We start from the raw sequence: 17,640 nt of genomic DNA, 5'->3' as shown, positions 1-17,640 counted from the left end.
ACTATCGAAAGGCTCCCAGTACAAATGTAACTACCAAATAATCAACGTTTGCAGTGGTTAACATGCTGCAGGATGGTGAAAACATGTTCCTGTTGATTATAAGGACAGAAGTTAACTTGTGGCCCATTGGGATTAAAACACAGGGACGGCCACAGTAATAACAAGAGGACAAGCAGTGACAGCAGCAAACAGACCATGAGACTGTTTCAGGTGCGTTCTAAGTTTCACATCAATTAAATCCTCACAGCATCCTGCCAGGTACATGCCATTACCTTGTGCCATGTAGAGTATGGATGAGAAAAATAAAGCACAAAAGCATTAAGAAACTTGGCCAAGGTCACACAACCAGGAAATGAGGAATTCCATTTGAAACCAGGCAATCTGGCCGCTGTTAAGTAGTACGTTTTACTGCTCATTCAAACTCTAGTTTCTACAACATTTAAATTAAACAATACAATTATGTTTTAGAAAAAATACTGAGATTCAAGTCATGAGTGTTTTGTTCAAGAGATTTGAACACACATGCACACTGATTAGATAGATATAGAGACATGGATTTATTTTGACTTTAACTGAAGAACAGGAAATCTATTTGCTAATATTATGGGAGACTGAGACTACTTCTCTGAACCTGGACTGTGCTGTATTCTTTTTTTAATCTGATTTTAACACAGGACTTAGTATAGGACACAGGTGATGTTTCATAAACGCTGAATAATGTTGATGCTGAATGAATGAGCTGACACTTGGAAGATACTGTCTGGTTTCCATAGGAACAGAAGCTCCCCAGGATTGGGAAGAAGTGATTTTTCTCCTGATTGTTTTCTGTCATGAGGACTCGCCCAGATAAATCTGGGAAGTCTCGAAGACTTTGTGGTTACAGTCTATAAAGCCATGGTAAAGTAGTCTCCTCCACAACCTTTTATTTAGGTACGTCAGTGTTGTTAAGGAGAACAGAACACTGGAAATTCATCTTAAAATAGTTACTTCCTCCTTTGGTTTATTAAAAAATGGCTACTTTTTCTCTCTGTGAGCCTGAAGTATAAAGAGATTTTTCTCTGATCTTAACTGTGGCACCTTGATAGGGCTCCTGGAGGTATAAAACTTACAAAAGTGTAGGAGCCCTCAACTGAGCCCCAATAGCTTTTTAACTCTAGCTCACACTGACTTACTAGCATTTTGTTAATGAAAATTTAAATCTTCTTAGCAGTTACTAGGTCCAGTGGCCTCTGCTCCCAGTAAAACTGTACTTCTTTGTATTTGCCTCTCTCCAGTTTTGCAAGATAGCAGTGTGCCTGGGACCTCGATATTCAATTGGATCTAAGAAGGTTTTAGATTTTTCTGTTTGTTGAGTTTTTACTTGTGAGAACAGAAGTAAACACCACCTCTCTTTCACTTTGTTGTTGTTGTTTTTCAAGTTTTTATTTAAATTCCAAGTAGTTAATGTGTAGTGTAATACTGGTTTTTGGAGCTGATTTTAGAAATTCATCAGTTACATATAACACACAGTGCTCATCACAAGTGCCCCGCTTAATACCCATCACCCATTTCACCCATCAACCCCTCTCCCCACCTTCCTTCCAGCAAACCTCAGTTTGTTCTCTATAATTGAGAATCTGTTTTATGGTAGACATACTTGTGCCTATATTCGTGTGGAAGTTTCAGTAAGTATTTTTGATTTATATATATGTTGTTGATATTTTTAAACATAGGTATGAATTAATAAACTGTTTATATATATTTCCATTGGTTTTCTTTCTAGTTTAGACATTAAGTACAATTGTTGATTGATTGATTGATTTTCAAGATTTTATTTATTTGAGAAAGAGAGAAAGAGCACAAGCATGGGGAGGGGTGGAGGAAGATGGAGAAGCAGACTCCCTGCCAAGGAGGGAGCCTGATGGGGGGTTCAATTCCAGGACCTTAGATCATGACTCTAGCTGAAAGCAGGTGCTTAACCAACTGAGCCAACTAGGCGCCCATGGAAAAAGTAATTTTTTTGAAGATTTTATTTATTTGAAAGAGACACACAGAGAGAGAGAGAGAGAGCACATGAGCATGAGCAGGGGTAGGGGCAGAGGGAGAGGGAGAAGCAGACTCCCTACTAAGTGAGGAGACTGACATGGGGCTAGATCCCTGGACTCAGGATCGTGAACTGAGCCAAATGCAGATACTTATTGAACTGAGCTGTCCAGGTGCCCTGACATCAAGAAAAATTTCAACCGGCAATCTCAATTTAGACTCAAAATTAAATATTTGAATTGTGGAACATACTTGGTTATCATACAAGTTTCCATACTTGGTTATCATCAGAAAAGTGTTTTTTTTTTCTTGATATATCTTTAATTTCTACAGTATTTACAAATACAGGCATGCCCTGTTTTATCATGTTTTGCCTTATTGTAGTTGGCAGATAATGTGTTTTTTATGAAACAAAGATTTGGGGTAACTCTGTTGAGCAAGTCTATGGGCACCAATTTCCAACAGCATTTGCTCTTTTTGTGTCTCTGTGTCACATTTTGGTGATTCTCACATTTCAAACGTTTTCACTATTATTATATATGATATATATAATATGATATATATATCATGTTATATATGATATATATGATACATATTATTATATATTATATATAATATAATATATAATATATTATATATCACTATATATTATATTATTATTATATTTATTATGGTGATCTGTGGTCAGTGATTGTAATTCACTAAGTCAGATGGTGGTTAAAATTTTTTAGCAATTGAGTATATTTTTATTGAAGCATGCATGTTAAGTTTTTTTAGACATAATGCTATCATTGTACACTTAATGGACCATAGTATAGTGTAAACATAACTTTCATATGCACTGGGAAACCAAAAAAATTCATTTGACTCACTTAATTATGATATTCACTTTATTGTAGTGGTCTGGAACCAAACCTGTAGGTATCTCTGAGGTATGCTTGTGTTTTTTTTTTTTCCAACTTATGTAATAATTACTGTTTTTTTTTAAAGAGGGAGAGAGGTAGGGGAGGGACAGAGGGAGAGGGAGAAACTTATGCAGGCTCCATTCCCAGAGTAGAGCCTAACCCAGGGTTTGACGTAGGGCTGGATCTCACGACCCTGAGATCATAACCTGATCAAAAATCAAGTGTCAGCGCATAACTGAATGAGCCACCCAGGCATCCTATTACTACTAATTAAATGTGTATACACACACACACAGGTATGCATATATGCATATATATACAAACACACACACACATACACACACGCACAAATGCATGTATGTGTGTGCGTGTATGGGTTCCTCATTATTTTTCTTTCTCTGTTTTTTCTCATTTTCACTCTAAATATGGTATAATAGTATCACGAGTAACTACTTCTAATAAAAATTGTAACTAATGTGGTTAGTTGCAAATGCTGGTCATTCCTCTTTCAGCTATCTGAGCTTCTTCAAAGTAAATTTTTGAACATAAGTTTTTTCACCCATAAGACAAAGCTTATGATATCTGTTTGGCTAGTTGCTGTGAATTAGAAATAACGCATGCAAACTCACTATGCACAGTGCCTGTCATGCTGGAAATAAATAGAAGTGCAGTAATGATACATTATTGTACAAGTATATTTTATTAGTACATCATCAACGTATTATCTTCCAAGACTATTAATTGTTAGAAACAAAGGTTTGAGTGAAAAAGTTCACCTTAAAATTGAATACATTCATTTTCATTTTAATGGACCTGCCATGTCTTAGGCACAATCTTACCCTGTTCAATTTAATACAGTGTAAACAACATTCATCTCAGGGTAATGATGAACATCGGTTTATTGCCATAAAGGATTTTCTTCCCTGAAAATACATAGGGTATGAGGCCTTTGTCCTTATAATGAATCAGCAAATGCTTCACTTTTAGTCTAATTGGAAAACCATGAAAAATCTATGAAATAATACATAGAGAAGAACTGAGCCAAAAGTGAAACAGTTTTCTGTAAAAGACAAATTAACGTTTAATTTTTCTGAATGTTAAATATGCTAAGCAGAAAACATATTTGTTTGTTTTTTTGTTTATGGGTTTTAAACAGGCAAAATATCTCTTCAAACTGGTAAAGCTGCCATGTAAAAATAAATGAGCTAATGGTCTGGAAGATTTGTAGGGTGTAGGGTGTTGTATCCAAATTGTTTTCTCTAAAGAGGGGCTGAAAGTCCAAGGCTGCTGTTTTTCCAGTAAATTGGCGGAACTATTGCAGCAAGGGGATTTGTGGACCTGTAGCAAGAGGTCTTTGCTGTTTCGGGCTGCAGTCCTGAGACTCAAATTACTTTATTTTCTGAAACTCTTCCACTGAATCAGTAATACTTAAAAACTAAAGATGATTTTGTACATTTCAAAGTGTTGGAAAAATAAAGGGTCATATAAAATGGTTTCTCCCCCACCCCCTTCCTCAGAACAAATGTCTATATTAGGAACTATGTGTTCTTAGGACAGCAAAGTCTCATGGGTCACTGCTTCTCCTGGATTATTAGTGTCCTCTCCTCCTACTCCCAGAGTCCAGACTTTCTTCACCTTCCCTGCTGGCTCAAGCTTTAGAAGCAAGTCTTTGGGGTACAGTCACAGAAATCAACCAACAGGGAAGCCCCAAGATCAAATGGGAAAGACATTCTTCACCTTAATATTGTACTTTATAGTCCTGCTTAGAATGCCTATTGTTCCTTTTCCTGAATCATCAAACTCTCAGTATCAAATTCAACTGCTCATCCAATCTGAGTCTTGAAATTATTCATATGTTCACCTCAGGAATGTTACAGTCATGATCTGAGCAGATACTGCCTCCTAAAGAGACAGATCATAGTGCTAATATTTCATGTGATGAGCTGAATTGGCTGACCTCCAATTTACTCATGACTTTGTTCAACCCTTCAGACCAAAGCACAGCAAAGGCTTAGTTTATTCTTCATGGATGAAGCAGGTGTTTACTAAACTGTAAACACCGGGCACTGGTCTTTGTACTGGTGATGACCAGGTACAAAATCAATCTCGTCTTTGTTGGTTCTCACATTTTGGTAGGTTTAAGAAAAAAAGATGAACAAAAGAAAAAATATATACCATATTAGGTGGAAATAAGTTTTAAGTGGGGAAATACAAACCTGGGGGGTTGGTTAGAAGGTGTGTGTGTGTGTGTGTGTGTGTGTGTGCAGGACTTAGCCATATAAATATGGTGACCATAGAACTCCTCATAAAGAATGTGACTTACAGTGACCAAGATAAAGAAAACCATACTCATATTTGGAGTACTATTTCCAGGCAAAAGGAACAGGACAACGAAGTCCCCAAAGAGGGAAATTTTATTCCATTTGCTCTATGACAGTTCATGAACTATTAAAGGGTCATTGGTGTATCATTCAAAGCTTCCCTTATTGAAAAGTGCTTTGTTTTCCTTTACTTCACACATAAAATAATTTAGACAACCTTTAATGATAGAGTGGTTTTTCTTCTGGGAACATTCTTTATTCTGTGTTCATCTTTTTTTAACATTTGCATAGGACAATACTAAACATTCAACTGTACCTCTTCAGAATGGCTAGAATGTGTGATTCTTTCTTTTTTTCTTTCCTTCTTTCTTTCTTTCTTTCTTTCTTTTCCTTCCTTCTTTCATCTTTCTTGTATAGTTCTGATGTGAATTTAAAGAACGCTTTGTGGGTTATTCATTTCTTTTCAATATTAGTTCTATTCACTTTCCTCACTCTTATTTCTCCTTTTTTTCACCTCTCCATTGCCAAAGGAGCCATTTAATTACAGATTCTTACTAAAAATTTATTCTATTTCTGTCTCAGTCAAAGCTCAGGATACAAAGAAGGAGTGCTGAGCATCTGACAAAGTCCGCTTCCTCATTTAATCTTTGTTCTTCAATATCTGTCTGATTTGGGACCTCGTAGCAGAATTGGAATGGCTAAATAACAAATTCCTAAATTCTAACTATTCTCTGTTAAGTGGCATCATTATGTCATTTTTCTCTAAAAGTCAAAGTGATAAAAATCAGTGAAGCATTGGTAAATGACATTACAGACTTTACCTTCTTTAACAGTATAAATCTCTCCCTAGATTTTAAGTACTCCTTATAAATCATGTCAGTCAATAATATCTGTTATAAATAGAGTGAATGTTCAATTTTTCACACCCATGTGCATTTTTGCAAGTGATCATAGAACTATTAAGAATTAAGCCATGATAACTGGTATGAAGCAGAACTATGGAAAAATAAAAATTATGGTTACTCTACTTATGTATCATATTTAATAAAATCACACTGTGGCTAACAAATAAGGTTCTAGAATGATGGAGAACCAGTTTTGTATTTCAGTGTTCGTGACACAGCTGGAGCACCTTGGAGAAATGTTTTAACCTCTCTGAACCTCACTCTATATTTATAGAGTGTAGCTATACATAGTACTTATTTCATAGGATTGCCATGAAGATTCTCCAAGGTTTATATTAAATTATTTAGCTTAGGATTATGTATATTAACTACTCAAAATTAGAAGCGCAATTTCTTTGCATCATCTTCAATTTCCTTCATAAGTGTTCTGTAGTTTATAGAGTACAGATCTTTTATCCCTTTAACTAGGTTTATTCCTAGGTGTCTTCTGTGTTTTGGTGCAATTGTAAATGGGCTTGATTCCTTGATTCCTCTTTCTGGCTGCTTCATTATTGGTATATAGGAATGCAACAGATCTCTGTACTTTGATTTTGTATACTGAGACTTACTGAATTTGTGTGTCAGTTCTGGCAATTTTTTGGTGGGGTCTTTTGGTTTTTCCACAAAGAATATTATGTTGTCTGTGAATAGTGAAAGCTTGACTTCTTCCTTGATGATTTGGATGTCTTTGATTTCTTTTGTTTTCTTATTTCTGAGGCTATAATTTTTAGTACCATCTTAAATAACAATGATGAGAATGTGCATCCCTGTCCCATTCCATGCTCATGGATTAGAAGAACAAATATTGTTAAAATGTCTGTATTACCCCAAAGCAATGTACACATTTCATGGAATCCATATCAAAATGCCACCAGCATTTTTCACAGAGCTAGAACAAACAATCCTAAAATTTGTATGGAACCACAAAAGAGCCCAAAGGATCAAAACAATCTTAAAAAAAAAAAAAAAAAAAAAAAAAAAGCAAAGCTGGAGACATCACAATTCTGACTTCAGGTTATATTCCAAAGCTGTAGTGATCAAGAGAGTAATGTACTGGCACAAAAACAGACATAAATCAGTGGAACAGAACAGAAAACCCAAATATGAACCTGTGACTAATCTTCAATGAAGTAGGAAAGAATATCCAATGTGAAAAAGACAGTCTCTTCAACAAATGATGTTGGGAAAACTGGGCAGCAACATGCAGAAGAATGAAACTGAACCACTTTCTTATACAATACACAAAGATAAATTCAAAATGGACGAAAGACCTAAGTGTGAGACAGGAAACCATCAATATCTTAGAGAAGAATGCAGGCAACAACTTCTTTGACACCTGCCATAGCAATGTCTTACTAGACATGTCTCTAGAAGCAAGGGAAACAAAAGCAAAAATGAACTATTGGGATTTCAGCAAGATAAAAAGCTTTTGCATTGTGAAGGAAATAATCAACAAAGCTAAAAGTCAATTTATGGAATGGGAGAAGATATTTGCAAATGACATACCTGATAAAGGGTTAGTATCCAAAATGTATAGAGACCTTATCAAACTCAACACCCAAAAAACAAATAATGCAGATAAGAAATGGACAGAAGACATGAATAGACATTTTTCCAAAGAAGACATACAGATGACTAACAGACACATGAAAAGATTATCAACATCACTCATCATCAGGGAAATACAAATTAAAACTACAAAAAGATATTCTCTCAGACCTGTCAGAATGGCTAAAATTAAAAACACAAGAAAAAACAGATGTTGGCAAGGATGCATAGAAAGGGAACCAAATTGCAAATTTGTGGGAATGCAAATTAATGCAGCTATTCTGGAAAACAGTATGTACGTTCCTCAAAAAGTTACTCTCTGATCCAGCAATTACACTGCCAGGTATTTACCCAAAGGACACAAAAATATTGATTCAAAGGAAGACACGCACCCTGATGCTTATCAACAGTAGTCAAATTATAGAAAGAGCCAAAATGTCCATGGATTAAATGTCCACTTATTCATGATGAATGGATAAAGAAAAGGGTATAAATATACAGTGGAGTATTATTCAACCATGAATGAAATCTTGCCATTTGCAATGAGGTGGATGGAGCTAGAGAGTATTATGCTAAGTGAAATTAGTCAGATAGGGAAAGACAATGAAATATGATTTCACTCATATGTGAATTTAAGAAAAAAAATAGATGAACATAGGAGAGGAAAAAAAAAGAAAAGAGAGGCAAACATAAAACATATAACTATAGAGAGCAAACCAAAGGCTGCTAGAAGGGCAGTGGTTCGGGGGTTGGGCTACATGGGTGGTGGGTATTATGTGGGCACTTGTGATGAGCACTGGGTATTGTATATAAGTGAAGTATCAGGAAATTCTATTCCTGAAACTAATATTACACTACGTGTCAACTAACGGGAATTTAAATAAAAACTTAAAACAACAGCAACAAATAGAAGCACAAGATTAATGAGCCTCCTTATACTAAAGTACTGACATAACATTCAAAAGTGGATTTTTAAAATTGTAAAAACAAAATGCAATGTATGCCCATAGAAACTGTTATACTAAGAATTGGTTTCGATTTTCTGATTTAAACATACATGAGTAGATAACAAAATTAAAGATAATAATAATATCTTAATATATGACAGACACAACTTTAAGCACTTTACATATATGTGTCAACTATATATACATGTGTCAACTATATATACATGTGTCAACTAATTTAATCATCTCAACAATTCTGAGGAGTGCCACTATGGGAAACTGAAACACACAGATGTTAAGAAGCCTATCCAAGGTCACCTAACAAATAATTGTCATAGCACAACTAAACACAGGCAGTTTGGCATCTTATCATTTAGGATATACTTTCAATATGAATAGAAATGGAAACAATTACACAGTAAATTTAGATCTAAACAAATACATCATATAATATATTTTTTAAAATTTGGTTTTTGTTTGTAGTGAAAATGGCGTAAGAGAAATGAAATTTTTTTCCAATATCAAAAAACAAACAAACAAAAAGCTGTGGAATACTGGATAAAGTATATGAAGCAGCCGTTTTTTAAAATATTGAACGGGCAAAGGCAGGTATAAGAAAGTGATTCTTGAGTAAAACAACAGCAAATAAGGTGAGTCCCCATTATTATTCTAGTGTATTGCTTTGATAGTTTCCAGACTTAAATATAGACTATGGGGGAACAATTGGAGTTTTGAATTCTTGATGATCTGAGGAGGCAGAGTCTGGAGTTTGGAAGAACAAAGTGGTTAAAATTTTCACATCACAAAATGCTAGAGAGGAGATATTGACAGAAATGAGAACTGCATATTTGTAATAAGGCACCTCTCATTTTTGTCTGAGTACAAAACTTTGCATACATGAGAGGCTATTATTTGAAGTTAGGGTAAGAAGTATTAGGGAGGAATGTGGAATAATGCTTGTAGCTCACAAAGAACTGGGAAAGTTAATGTTCTGACCAGCCAAACTGAAAAGACTTACTAATATAAAGAGCATAGTGTATAGTGCTCAGAAGAGTATTATATTAGTAATAAGGACAAATTAACTTTATACTAAGGGTTTGTGTTGACCATCCTAACAAACCTGACAAACAAGCTTTAAAAGGATTAAAATGATCCCAAGTATCTAACTGTGTCCCAAACAAAACCTAACAACATTTAAAGGACCATGCCATACACCCAAGAAACAAAAACAGAAAATCCACAATGCCCAACATCCAAACAAAAACTAAAAACTATGAAACAAAACAGGAAAATATGATTGATAACAATAAAAATTACAAATGGAAGCAGACCCAGAAAAGAAAAAAAATTATAGAATTAGCAATAAAGAACATTAAATATTATTATAAATCTATTGATTTATCTATTATAAATGTATTATATTATAAATCTATTATAAATCTATTATAAATCTATTATATCTATTATAAATATATTATAAATATAACCCATCTATTATAAATATATCCCATCTATTATATCTATTATACCTATTATAAATATAATATTCAAGATAGTATAGGATAAATGAATTATAAGGAATAACAAAATGGAAGGTATAAAAAGAATGAAACTGAATTTCTAGAGATGAAATATCTGAAATAAAAAACACTTGGAAAGCATTAACATATTAGAAACTTCAGAATTGTGGTGACTGGGTTGTGCAGTCAATTTAGCCTCCTGTTCTTGGTTTCAGCTCAGGTCATGATCTCAGGGTCATGAAATGGAGTCCCACGTGGGACTCTGCTCAGCATGGAGTCTGTGTGAGATTCTTTCTCCTTCTCTTTCTGTCTTTCCTCTTTTCTCTCTTACTCAAATAAATAAATCTTGAAAAAAGAAATTTCAGAATAAAAGGTCAATGAATATAAATACATAGAAATAGAAGCTAACTGAAACACAGCAGAAAACTGAAATGAAAATATTAGCAGAGGCACTACATATGAACAAGTTATTAATAGTGATTTTTAGAAAAATATCAATCAGGGGCATGAGGGTGGCTTTGTCGGTTAAGTATCTGAGTTTTGATTTCAACTCAGATCACAAACTGAGGGTGGTAAGATTGAGCCCCACATTGGGCTCCACGTTGGGTGCAGAGTCTGCTTAAGATTCTCTCTCTCTTTCCCTCACCCCCTCTCACAGGTACTCTCTCTCTCTCTCTCTCTCTCTCTCAAAAGAAAAATAAAAATCAATCAGCCTATCACACTCGGTACTGGAATCAAAAAGAATATGGACAGAAATTTATTTGAAAAAAAAAAGTGTAATTTTCCACATTTAATGAAAAATATAAACACAAAATCCAAAAAGTTAAAAAAAAATCACAGAGAACAGAAAGAAAACTACATCAAGGCATTTAAGAATAAAATTGCTGGAAGCCACTAATAAAAATAGTATCTCTGAGCACCAAGCCAGAAAGAAAGAAGGAATGGAACAAGGATAAGAATAACTGCAATCTTCTCATCAGAAACAAAGCAAGCTGTAAGACAATAAAGTGATGCCTTTAAAGTCCTGAGGGAATAAAAAACAACAACTATCCACTTAGAAGTGTAATCCACAAAATGTCTTTCAAAAAGGAAGGCAAAATAAAGACTTTTTCAGGAAAAAAAAATGGCTAAGATAATTCACTGCCAGCAGACATGGATTATAAGAAATGTTAAAGTTCTTCAGGCAGAAGAAAAATGATGTCAAAGTAATTTGGATCTACACAATGAATAACACTAAAAATTATTATTGTGTAGGTAAATATATAAAAATTCTATGTTGAAATCATCTTTTCCCAAAATAAGTGACAATTTAAAGCAAAGTAATATGTTACAGGGTTATAAATTTTTTTTTAAGATTTTATTTATTTATTTGACAGAGTAGGCAGAGAGGCAGGCAGAGAGAGAGGGGAAGTAGGCTCCCTGCGGAGCAGAGAGCCTGATGCGGGGCTCCATCCCAGGACCCTGGGAATTACAACCTGAGCCGAAGGCAGAGGCTTTAACCCACTGAGCCACCCAGGAGCCCCCAGGGTTATAAAATTTAATGAACATTGTGACAACCATTGGGAAAAGGCTGAGGGAGAAGGACTGTACTATTTTAAGAATCCAGTAACATTTATAAAGTGGTATTATATTTTTTGAAGATAGACAATAAAATGTATGTACATACTCTAAACTCCAGAGAAACAACTCAGACAAAAGTTAAAGCTGTTAAACTCTCCTGGTCATCTAATAGGTGCACACAAAAATACTTTGTTTACTAAGAAAGTGGGAAAACAAAGAAATTATTTAACAAAAGAAGAACAAACAGCAAAATCACATTTAATGCAAATAGTGTAAACACACCAACTGAAAGGCACAAATGTCGGATGGGGTTATAAAAAAAATAAAAAGCAGTGCACAACTTCAAGAAATACACTTTGAATAGAAAGGAACCAATAGGTGAGAAATCAAAATACAGAAAATCATTTACTTTACAAAGTTCACTAGAAGAAAGCTTGAGTAGCTATAATAATGTATGAGAAAGGAATTTTACAACAAGGGATAATAACATGGATAAAACGGGATATCTTTTTTTTTTTTTTTAGATTTTATTTATTTATTTGGCAGAGATCACAAGTAGGCAGAGAGGCAGGCAGAGAGAGAGGGGGGAAGCAGGCTTCCTGCTGAGCAGAGAGCCTGATGTGGGGCTCGATCCCAGGACCCTGGGATCATGACCTGAGTGGAAGGCAGAGGCTTAACCCACTGAGCCACCCAGGTGCCCCAAAATGGGATATATCTTGATGATAAAATGTCAATTCACCAAAAAGATATAATGATCCTAAATGTATACACATACTTATTAATAGAGCTTCAAATATGTGAAACAAAAAAATGAAAGCATAAAAAGAAATAGATAATTCATAATTTTTTAAAAAAATTCTGATTTCAAAATTATATTTAGATAATTCAACTCTCCTCCCTCTGTGATCAGTATGAGTATAGAGAAGATGTTACTGTATAGAGAAGATGTACAAATAATATTGTCAACCAACTTGATCTAATTGATATTGATAGAACACACAGCAACAGCAGAATACACACTCTTTTCAAGTACACCCATAAAATTCTTTAAGATAAACCATATTTTGTGTCATAAAACAAATCTCAATACATGTAAAAGGATTCAGATAAAACAGAGTGTTCTCTCAATGCAACAACATAGAAACAGAAATAAATAACAGAATGCTCTCTGTACAATCTTCAAATATTTGGAAATCAAACAACACAATTCAAATAACTAATAAGTCAAAAGAAGAAATCACAAGGGAATTTTAATATTTGAACTGATGGAAGATAAAATGCGTAATATTAAGCAAATATTCTAATCTCCCACTTATGAAAGTAGAAAAAGAACAAATTAAACTCAAAGAGAAGAAAATGATAAAAAGAGAGAGCAAATATTAATGAAATTGAAAACAGTGAATGAGCAGATAAAAGCAATGACAACAAAGCTAAATATTTGAAAAAAATGAACATGGTGTCCGAGTCTCCAGCCAGACTGATCAGGAAAAAGTGAGAGGGGACACAAGCATGAATATCAGGAATAATAGAACAGTCACCATTATAGATCACACATGTGAGAAAGCTAATAAAGAGATATGATGAAAAACTATATATTGATCAATTCAATAACCTAAACAAAATAGACAGAGGCCTTAAAGGAGATGCTGCCAAAGCTAAGAAGAAAAAATTAGAACAAATAATCTTATATTCATTAAAAATATTGTATTTTACTTAAAACTTCCCCACAATAGAAAACTTTAGTCTGTAAAGTGTTCAGTGGTGAATAAAATCATACACTTAATGGAATAAGTAATTTTAATTATCTATAAGTTCCTTGAGAAAATAGAAGGGGAAACACTTCCTAAGTCATTTTGCATTGAGACCAACATTACTTGGATAGTAAAACTTTACCAAAAAATAAAAGTACTAAACAATATTCTTCACTCTTAACAATAGTTTATCAAATGAAGTTAAGCAAAAAAAGTTTATTTATATATTTGAAGAAAGGAGAATGCATCAAAGTGGGATTTAGCAAAGGAACGCCAACCATGCTAAGATTTGAAAATCAAGCAATGTAATTCACCAGACTAACACACTAAGAAAAAAAAAAAAAACATGATTTCAATAAGTACAGGAAAATCACTTGATTACATTCAAAATCCATTCCTGAAAACAATTCTTAGCGTACAAGAAAAGGAAAGTCACATCTGCAGCCTGATAAAGGAAAACTAAAGTCCTATAGCTAATGTATATAATGCCGAATAACTGAATGCTTTCACCTTTTTTATTCTCCCTTGTGACTTGTATTCAACATTGTGCTGAAAGAGGGTCATTGAACTGAAATAAGGCAAGAAGGGAAATAAAAAGCATACAAACTGAAATGACAAAAAAAGTAAAATTGTTATCTACAAGAGTTATGATTATGTATATAGGTAATGCAGAAGACCTATGGAAAAAAATCACTAAAAATTGGATGTGAGTTTGGGAAGCTACAGTTTACAACTGGGTCATTCTACACTTATCAAGTTTATTTCAATATCCTCACAATGACAAAAAACTGAAATTGAAATTTAGAAAATTACTGTTTATAATTTCACCAAAAATGTGAAAATATTAGAGATAAAGTTAATAAAATTCTGTAAAACTTACATGTAAAAGCCTGCAAAAGATTATTGAGAAAAATTAAAGAAAACCTAAATAAATAGAGGAATCAGCCATGTTCAAAGATTACAGACCCCAAATTGGCTAGATGTCAACTCACCCCCAAATCATCTGCAGATTCAGATAAATACTAATTAAAACAACAAACTATTTTTTTTTAATAAAAAGTGCCAGTCTAATTATAAAATGTTATGGAAATTCAACAAATCTAGAATAACCAAAAATTTTGTGGAAAAACAAAATCAATGTTGGAGATGAGTTCAAAACAGTACAATATCAGTGTAAGATGGACATATAGATCAACGGGACAGTATACAAGATCCAGAAATAACATGTTGAATTGATTTTTAACACAGTTTTTGAGGCAATTTAATGGAGGAAAAAATTTAACCACTTCAGTAAGTGGTGCTAGAACAATTGGGTATCAATGTGCAAAATATTTAACTTCAAGTCTAACTTAAAACATATACATAAATTAAAAGGTCTGTGTGTAAGAGATAAATTTATTAATCTGGGAAAAAATCATAGAGCAAAATCTTAGTAAACTTTGGTTAGATAAAACTTCCTTAAATAAGACATGAAAAGCATAAAAGAAAAAAAAAAGGTAAATGTCATTAGAATCTAACATTTCTTCCTCTTCGAGATGCTGTGTGATATCAATAAAAACACAAGGAACAGACTGGGAGAATATATATGAAAACAGATTTTCTGAAAAAGAATTTAAATCTAGAATATATGCAGAGCATATATTTAGTAATGACACATAAGAAGAGAAAAAAAGTAAGAAGATAAAATGGGAAGATGTGAGCAGATGTTTCACCAAAAAACATATAGGATTAGTAAATAAGCACCTTAAAAATTCTTGTTATCTGGGTGCCTGGCTGGCTCAGTCAGTAGAGCATGTGACTCTTAATCTTGGGGTTGGGAGTTCAAGCCCCATGTTGGGGACAGAGCCTACATTAAAGAAAATAAAATGCTTGATATCATTAGTCATCAGGGAAAAGCAAATTAAAATCACAGTGAGTTTGAACTACATACATATTGCAATGATTGATATTTTTAGAAGACTGATGTTTGCATGGATGTGAGACAACTTGACAGATAAAATGTTACAACCACTTGGGAAATCATTTTGTTAGTTTTTTAAAAAATTAAACATGCACTTACTATATGACATAGAAATTCTTACCTTAAATACTTAACTAGGAAGAATAAAAACATAAACCTACATGATCTCACACTTCATTGAATGTTTACATGGTATCTTTATTCATAACAGCCAAATCGAAAAGAATCCAAATGTCCCTCAGCTGGTGAACAGATAAATAATTTGTAGTAAACCCGTCCAGTGGAATACTCAGAAATAAAAGGAAATGAATGACTGATACAAATATCGACTTGGATGAATGTCAAAAGCATTATGCTAAGTGAAAAAAGCCCAACACAAAGGATTTCACACCATATGATTTTGTTTTTATAAAAATACTTTTCAAAAGGCAAAATTATTATTTTAGAAAGAAGATCTGAATTTGCCAGATTCAGGGAGGTGAGGAGAGAGCATTGACAACAAAGGGAAAGGAAATAAAATTTGGGATTGATAAAAATATTTTGCTAGTGGCTATTGTGTTTCTACATATGATGATTTGAACAGTGAGAATTGGTGAATTTTAGTGTATTAAAATTATGCCTCAGCAAAGCTGGTTGAAAACCTGGGTAAAAGTAATATTAAATATGTGGCAGTGACTAAAGAAATATCTAACAAAAATTAAAATGCTGAAATGAATATATGTAGAAATTAACTACATTATACATTTAATCAGATTATCATAACCTCAGAAATTCTTAATGAAAATGTGAAAGTTTACTCATAGTTGTGCATAGGAATGTGAATTTGTAGACTATTAAGATAAGCTCGAAGACTAAGAAATAGCAGGGACATTGACCTAAATAAATATATCATGTTCAAATTTCTCAAATTACAAATAAAAGTATTTTGAAAGTGAAGAAAGGAGGTCGAGTACAAAAGATTTATTAATGGGAAAGACCCCAGTTAAATGCAATTATGAATTATTTTTAAAAAGAATGTATGCATTTGAATATGTGTTATTTATTTATTTATTTAATTCATTTATAAGGGTGAGGACGTGTAGAGGGAGAGGGAAAGTCTTAAGCCAGCTACACACCCAGCGTGGAGCCAACGTAGGGCTCAATCTCATGACTCTGAGATCATGACCTGAGCCAAAATCAAGAGTTGGATGCTTAACCAACTGAGCTCCCAGGCACCCCACGTGTATCGCTAATTATAAATGTAAATAGGAACATCAATAATAAGTCACGGGAGTGAAAAGCACAGCATAGGGAATATGGTCAATGATATAATAATGTTGTACGGTGATAGATGGCAGCTATACTTGTGATGAAAAAACATAGCATATAGAGATATAGAGACGCTGAATCACTACATTGTACACATTTAACCAATGCAACATTGTGTGTCACGTACACTCAAATTAAAAAAAAAAATGGAAAAAAAAACAAGAAATGGAAATACCAACTATTATGTCACCCTATGTACGAAAACACTATCAAAACTCTTCCCATTTTGACAGGTCATTTGAAAATACAGACAAAAATAGGTCAAAACCTCCTGAAAAACTATTTGCCATGTAAGCAACATCAAACAAGTAACAAAAATTTTAAGGAAAGTATAGAATGAAGGATATTCTCATATGGTTTTGAAATGAATAAATAAATTGGAAATAAATTGCAAACTCTTAATAGAACCATACAGTCAATCATTTTAGAAGAGAAAAGTGCCCACTAATGGCTGAAGTTATTGCAGTGGACTTCTTCCTGGAGTTTGTAAAGTGTAAAGTTGTTAAACCATAGAATCAAAGGTTGAACCCTCAGGCAGTGTGTGTAGAGGAGAGCCAGGATTGAAAGTGTCTGTGACCCTCAGAGCTGTCAGATTCTGTAACAACTACCCCTAACCACTACCCTGCGCCTGTCAACTTTCAGGAGTGCTAGTTGGACATACTTTGCCAAATTGAATGAGATTCCAAAATGAGATTTTCCTGAATGGCTGAATTTTCTAATAAGTACTTATTGCATCTGAGAGGTGAGAATGAAAATAAATAGAATATTTTTGAACAAATCTTTTTTTTTTTCATAACACAACATGGTTTCAATATGTTTTCTTTCACAATTTTAAATTTTGGTCCAGTTTCTCC

Source organism: Enhydra lutris, unplaced genomic scaffold (assembly GCF_002288905.1).
Source record: "Enhydra lutris kenyoni isolate GAN:26980312 unplaced genomic scaffold, ASM228890v2 scaffoldscaffold2, whole genome shotgun sequence".
NCBI lineage: Eukaryota > Metazoa > Chordata > Mammalia > Carnivora > Mustelidae > Enhydra > Enhydra lutris.
This window is presented reverse-complemented; position numbering follows the sequence as displayed.